Source organism: Setaria viridis, chromosome 6 (assembly GCF_005286985.2).
Source record: "Setaria viridis chromosome 6, Setaria_viridis_v4.0, whole genome shotgun sequence".
In the NCBI taxonomy this organism is placed as follows: domain Eukaryota; kingdom Viridiplantae; phylum Streptophyta; class Magnoliopsida; order Poales; family Poaceae; genus Setaria; species Setaria viridis.
Window position 1 is genome coordinate 21,907,754 of NC_048268.2, and position 7,568 is coordinate 21,915,321.

The following is a 7,568-nucleotide window of genomic DNA, read 5'->3' on the forward strand; positions in this document are numbered from 1 at the left end:
TTGGAGCCGGCTGATAGGGTGTTGTGGAGTACTGTAGGTTCCACAATAAGGAGCCAAAAACAACTTTGCTACGTTTAGTGTGCGTATACGTATCTACTTAAAGTTGACATCCATGTAAAACTTTTTACCATATTCATCCTATAATCTTATTTCCGATAATTGAGATATTATATGATGTAGGTGAGCTGATATTGAATTTGGTCTCAGCAGAAACCATTCTCTTCCATCACACTGCACTGCATTTAGGAGACCATGCTGCTGTTAGATTTTTGTTTTACAATATATGGGCATAGCGCTGGCTGTTATTTTTGGATACGTATACATACATCAAGCAAATCCATCAAACTAAAACATAAATAAATATATATATTTGTTTCTACCTTCTGATTATTACATATTTTCTATACATTTATTTATAGACACACATGTAAGTAGGGTTGTGTAGTTGACAGACGAGCAGGCATTCTTCTGCATAGTTTAGTTTTTCCCCTTAGCTGATGAAAAAGAAGTGCAGAGATGTCAGTGTTTCTCAAGTCCACCACATGATGAGACGGACGTTACTTGTATATATATACAGCACGCTTCTAGGTTCGCATACCTTTTGTGTCTGATGTCCGAGTGGCCTCCACAACAATCGTCACACCTTTATCTGTCCCTACGACAAAAATACACAAGACAAAGTAAAAAAAAATTATGACTATTATCGTAACAAAACTAAAATGTCTCAAAACTACAGGAAATAGGAATAGACCCGAGATCAAACAGGAGAATTATAAAACCTAATCACCGCACAATTATGCACGTGTGTATAACCCTCTCCCATCATCTATCCTATTCTTTTTTTAATAATGGAAGATAATATTCCAGCTTCAGACTTTCTCATTCAAGAGTGCATCGGACCACAAACATTATAGAGAGGTACATGTTTCAAGAGAACATGTAGCTGAGACACAAGAACATCTGGTTTACAAAAGATAAAAAACAAAATAAAAGGAAAATAAAACTCAAGCCCCACACCCTCTGTGCCCCATCCTATTCATATATGATCTCCTTTTGCCGATCATTTCTCTCACATCTCTGCCTCCCTAGGATCCAATCTCAAGCCCCACACCCTCTGCGCCCCATCTGTCCGTTGACAGAGCTTTGTAACTACACCGGACGCCCACAAATCACAGGGGAAGAATTTAGGAGAGTGCAGTGGCCTGGCTATCTCATTCTCTGGCACTTTCCAAACCCAGACATAAACGAAAAGGGATGTGGGGGCAAGGAAAGACGCAAAAGAAATGGGAACGCAACAGACTGCCATGCAGGCAGATTGTATCATGCCCGTGTACTATGTTAAGTGAGCTCGTGGCACCTGAGGCTAGGTGTTTAGCAAGCTATGCTGGATATACTAACCAGATGATGGATTTTTTCCATTAGGCTGTGCATCATATTCTGATTTGGTTGGCTTCGATTTTCTTGAGTTATCAGTGGGAATAGACTGACCTGCATTTCCAGTATTTCAGATAATGCAGTAATGAACAAACATGAGCTTCACATGGATAGTATTTGGATAGAATAAGGGTTACCACAAGAAGCCTGCTTCTTGTTTGAGTCTTTCGGCATGTTGAACGATACTATTCTCGGTAAAGTTCGATTGATATCTAATTTGCTCTTGGCTGTGCGTGTTTAATTGGTTTGAGGCAATAGCGCTAAACGTGCCTTGTATATATAGCCTAGGAAATGTAAAATCATGGAACTTTCATCAAATTTATTAATTTGACTTTACTAAGTATATTTTTCCAGTAACAAATGTAATTTACATTTCTGTATTTTTATGTAAATATAGTCTGAACTTGCTATATATTAATTCGGGTCAACAAGAATGAAGTTTCCAAGTATACTAGAAGCTAGACCAGTAAGCACGTAATGCATAAGTATGTCTTTAAGTTTTGTGGACTTGAAAAACTATGACTATCAATCATCTAAATAACCAATGCATCAGGAATAAATATTTGCATACTAATATACTAATCCTTCATATAAGATTCCAATGCTTGAACGTGTTGGTCATTTCATATTGCACTGGAAATTCCTCAGAAACAATATTGTTTGGAAAAGGAAAACAGGTACTTCTGTTCATGAATCAAAAAATATTTTACAGGTGTTAATTTGCTTAAATTTGCAAAGTGTGTGAGGTCAAAAAAATGTTCAAGAAAGTCATACAAAATATATTCATCCAGTTGAAACAGTTACTTCCCTTGTGATTTCGGTGGGTTTTCCTGCATATTCCTTGTACGAATCTCCTATGTGCTCTTCCATGATTTGTCCAAACAATGTAACCTGAAATTCAAATTCAAATAATTTCTGCCATTCTTTTTTCTCGAACAAATTGATGCAGTTCTCTCTAATAGTGGACACTAGCTGTCTAGCTATTAACTGCAAGTTCTGGATCAGTTACTGTTCTCCACAATATTGAATTGGCATGTTGAAGACAGTTAAATGTTTATTGCTTAAATTGAATCCTGATATTTTGTTTCTGAAAGTGACATGGAAACACAAAGGTGCATCCTCTTGTTTCTGAACAAGCACGAAATACGGAGGAAGTACATGTGTACTTAAATGATAATACATCTTCCTTCACTGTTCCTTTCGATTATAATACTGGAAATCTCCTCCGTTTTATTTACTATTAAAGTTTAATACTACATGAGCCATAACGCAGTTTCCAGAGAAACAATCTGCGAAGTCATCGTAGACCGGTTAATGTTAACTTCCATGTACCAGATATTGACCAGTTTTTCTAAATTTAATTGCAGAAGACAGATCGATGTCACAGTCATAAGAGTTGATTAGTTCAATTTTCATTTTCGCAGATCCCTTTCATGTTCCAAATTCAAATAATTTTAATAACAATTGTGTCAAGTTTAATCAATAGTATTTGTGGTTTTCAGCAAAGGCTTATTGTGTTTTTATTTAGTTCAAAGTGGATGAAGGGAGTACTCAGAAACTCAGAATCAAATCAATTAATTGCATGGCCAGACTTGGGTGTTGGGTAAGTAATGGGGTGTTTGGAAGGAGGGGGCTAAATTTTAGCCCCCGTCACATCGGATGTTTGGACACTAATTAGGAGTATTAAACCTAGACTAATTACAAAATTAATTACACGACCCCTAAGCTAAATCGCGAGACGAATCTATTAAGCCTAATTAGTCCATGATTTGACAATGTGGTGCTACAGTAACCATTCACTAATGATGGATTAATTAGGCTTAATAGATTCATCTCGCGATTTAGCCTAGGGGTTCTGCAACTAGTTTTGTAATTAGGTTATGTTTAGTCCTCCTAATTAGTATCCGAACATCCGATGTGACAGGGCTAAAGTTTAGCTCCCTCCTCCCAAACACCCCGTAAAGTTGCTGCTAGCTAGTATGCTGGAAGAAATGGCCAATCTTGCATTCTATATCAAACAAAAAACTCTGATCAATACTAGACTAGAATGCCAAATGAAATTTCCTGAAGTTTGAAGATCAAGACCTCGATTGAGACACTAGGACCATACGAATTCAGTTAGAACCTAGAAAAAAGTCCATTTTACTAATGAATAACGACCACAGATAAGGACTTGGCTTATTTTAGTCAGAAGTCAATTACTGATGTGATCGATCGGCAAGAGGGAGTGTCATTTATAAATTTTTGTAACAGAAACCAATGGTGTATGGATGCCTCCATGACAGGAAGTACTGGTAAATATACTAGACCATTACTTCCTGTTGTCCGTATAATTTCCTGTATAGACTACTTCAGCAGAAGAACATACCCGGCTGTACGCATGTATTTTCCCTGAGGCAACTCCTGATGTGTAACTTAAAAAGTTTGAAACTCCTGCTCTCGGTGCTCGAGGAAAGGAAAGATCCTAACAACTGAAGGACCATGGTCACTTAACGGCTGTGGATCTCGGCTGTGCCCGTGCGCGGCTGCCTGATTCGTTAGAAGGAAGCTTAATAGGTCCCACAACTGGAGCGAGGCCCAGCGAGGGGCACTGAGGTACTATACCATAGCACATCTGTAGCAAATTCAGCCAGGGATGCTTTCACTTTCTTCGACACCACCACACCCACCTACAAAATGAGCTATCACCAATGGTCTTCACCGCTGGTTTTATTAGGTGAACCGGCAGTGATATAGTATGATGCGGGTTCTAAAGCAGGTGGGGCTATGGAATGTTAGAACCAGCGGTGAAAAAGACTATCATCATCGGTTCCAACAATAAAACCGAACTGGCAGTGAAGTGTTTCATGCCCAGTTCATTTTAAAACCAGTTGGTGAAAGGATTCGACCAGATGTGAAATTATTATTAACCGAGTTGACTAATGAGCTTCAAGTCTGCTCTTATCTGCTTGTATGGCTCATCTCGACTAGGGCTAGCAATCGGGTGGGTCTGGATCCGAGACTCGCAGGTTTCAGACCCAACGGGGTGGGTCCAGAATTCCCCCCACGGGACTCGGGTTCGGGGACCCGAAATAGTTACCCTCACGGGGGTACACAGAGCCCCTAATCTTAGTAAATTTGGCTCAGGAAGCACAATTGCACATTCATAATATGGCCCATGAAGCAGCCATCCTCATCCCGGCCTCCCACACCTCCCGTCCTCCCCGACTCAACCCGTCACCCACACCGCCTCCCGTTCTCCATCTCTCACCTGTTCCCCTTTCTCCCGTATCTGCCTTCACCACATCCCCAATCCCTAGTGCGTGGCGGCACGGCCCCCTCCACAGTCGGCCCTGTCCCGATGGCGTCGGCAGCCGCTGTGCCCCCCATGCGGCCGGCCCTATCCTGACGATGGCGGCGGCCGGTGCGCCCCTCTGCGTGGCCTGCCCTGAACCGAGTGGCGGTGGCGACTGGTGCGCCTGTGCGGTGTCCTAGCAGTAGTGGCCGGCCCTATCCCTAGCAGCGGCCGCAGCTGGTGCACACCCGTGCACCCCCTCCCTCCCCCCCCCGACAGCACTCAATCCCACAAGGCCACGACAGTAGTGGCCGGTGAGCCCCTTCCTCGGTTGGCCCTGTCCCTGGTGACAGACGGCGTGGTGAGCTCCTGCGCCTCATGGCCGCCTCCATTGACGGCTCGTGCGTCGGGCCCCCTGTCGGGTGTCGGGCCCCTATCGGGTTCGGGGGTGGGTGAAGTTTTTCACCCATTTGTTGTTTCATGGTCATGCTGGGTTTGTGGCTCGGGTTTCGAGGGTGGGTCCACGGAAGTTCCACCCGACCCTGACTAGGGGTGGCAACGGGGCGTGTCGGGGCCAGGTGAAGCTTCCACAGACCCACCCCCGAACCCCAAACAGTGAACCCGCCTCGAACCCAAAACCCCATTCGGGTGGAAATGCTGCCCCAACCCCGAAATCCACGGGCGTCCAAAACCTAGAGGGTCCCCTAACACCCGAGCCATTGGCTCGTGGGGGCCGCACCGCTACCACCACGTTGCAGGGGCCGTGCTGCCCGCCGGGTTCCCCGTCATCGGCGTTGCCCGTCGGGATCCCAAGCGCTGCCGCCCGTGGGGTTCGCACCACCGTCGTTGTGGGCGAAGGGGCCGAGGGGCGCGGGTGTGCTCATAGGCGAGGGACGAGGGTGCAGGGTAGGGGGTGGCATGGGCGAGGGTGAGCTAGTGAGGGTGAGGCCGCGATGGTGAGGCATGCGGGCAAGGGCGAGGATGCGGGGCAGGGGGTGGCGTGGCGTGGGTGAGGGCGAGGGGCAAGGGGTGCGGGCGCAGGCGAGGGTGCAAGACAGGGGGCAACACAGGCGAGGGTGAGGGTAAGGGTGTGGGGCAGGGGGTAGCACGGGCGAGGGCTGGGTAAGGGTGCAGGGCAAGGGGCGGCACGGGCGAGGGCGAGGTGTGAGGTACGCTGGCAATTCGATGGCGCGGTGGTCGCTGCCGTCGTTGGGGAGTGGGGATGGGGTAGAGGCAGGAGGCCGGCAGGGGTCATGAGGAGAGCGGGTGAGACCGTGAGAGAGAAGAAGGGGGTGGAGTGCTGCTATCCTGGAGGCGTGGGCAGGTGTGGGCTGGTGTGGGGTGAAAGAATCTTGTGATGCCTAGGGGGGGTGAATAGGCTGACATCAAACTTTTCCTGAAAAACTTCGTAGCGGTATTAGATGTGTCGGAACTTCCGACGTTGTACCGGAACTTCCGATGGATCAAAACTTCCGGTATAGGATCAGAACTTCCGACAGAATAGAGTGAGCTAAATGAAATTCAGAAAGCAATCTGAATCTGCTAATTCTATTTGAATCAAAAGATAGTAAATGAAGCGTAGAGACTACTCCAGGTGATATATCAGCAAGGAACCACACAAATTGATAGATCGGCTAAAATCAAGCTTCTAGCTCAAAATGGAATCGAGGAACACAACAAGCACAAGAGACAAGGATTTGTTTACCGAAGTTCACTCCCACAAAGGAAGCTACATCTCCATTGAGGACCTCACAAAGAGTCGGGTCCTCACTAACCCTTTACTTTCCTCAATCAACCACAAACAAGGATTGAGTCACTTAATATGAATCCACGAAGGATGGGTAATACAATTATTCCCGGGCGCACCACACAAAGAGGGCGATCAAACGGGTGACACCTAGCCGTCTAGAAGCAAGCTTCAAGAGTAACAAACGTGAATCGAAGCCAAGGATGCTTGAAGTGCTCTTGAGATGAACTAGTTGAACCTCACACTCAAAACCTCTAGTCTAGCACCCTAAATCTTGCTCTCACCCAAACCCTAGATCAAACTCTCAAGGATTTAACTCTAAGGGGTCACAGGGAGGAGTATTGAATGCTCAAAGGGGGTGTTCTTCACGAGTATGTCAGCTGCATTGAATGGGGGAGGGGGGGCTGAGGGGGTATTTATACCCGAACCCCCAAAACTAGTTGTTACAATACATTTATGTACCTATCGGAATTTCCGACACAGGGTTGGAACTTCTGATGAAGTTAGAACAGACAGTCGAGGATCCCTGTCAGGAGTTTCAAGAAACACCCGACGCATATTTATCGGAAGTTCCGATGGAGTATCGGAACTTCCGATAATTCAAATTAAATCGGCAGAGGACCCCTATCGGGAGTAACTGGATACTTTCGACTGGTGTTGGAACTTCCGATACTCACAGAAAAACTGAGTTAAAGATTGTGCAAAAGAGTGAGATGTGTCGCTCAATGGGTGGTTAGCATCGCAAATGACCACCTTAGCATCCTCAAGCTATCCATTCACATCCCCTTTATAGTATGGCGTTCCTATACTCAAATTTAAAATTAGAAATTATAAACGAGTTTTCTTTTGAGCTTAACATCATTCTATCTTTACAATTGGGGTTTCTTGAGATCCTTTTCATACACCTTTGCACTTCTTTATATTTAGAACCTGTTAATCCCTTGATAAAATTATTAGTCCCCTAACTATGCATGTCATCAACACCAAAACCCACTTAGGGGGTCAAATGCACTTTCAATCTCCCCCTTTTTGGTAATTGAGGACCACACAATTAGGGCTCACATGAGGTATATAAACATTTTGAATGCAACCATATAGGTGAGCTCCCCCTTA

At 45.3% G+C, this 7,568-nt stretch overlaps 1 long non-coding RNA gene across 1 annotated transcript; it reads right to left on the reverse strand.

Annotated features, from left to right (window-relative positions):
• Positions 1–298: 298 nt before the first annotated feature.
• On the reverse strand, positions 299–1,685 carry LOC117862158 (uncharacterized). Its single transcript, XR_004641902.2, has 4 exons — positions 1,572–1,685; positions 1,399–1,488; positions 599–655; positions 299–494 (listed from the first exon to the last, which is right to left on the reverse strand). It is a non-coding gene; the product is annotated as an uncharacterized lncRNA (long non-coding RNA).
• Positions 1,686–7,568: the final 5,883 nt, after the last annotated feature.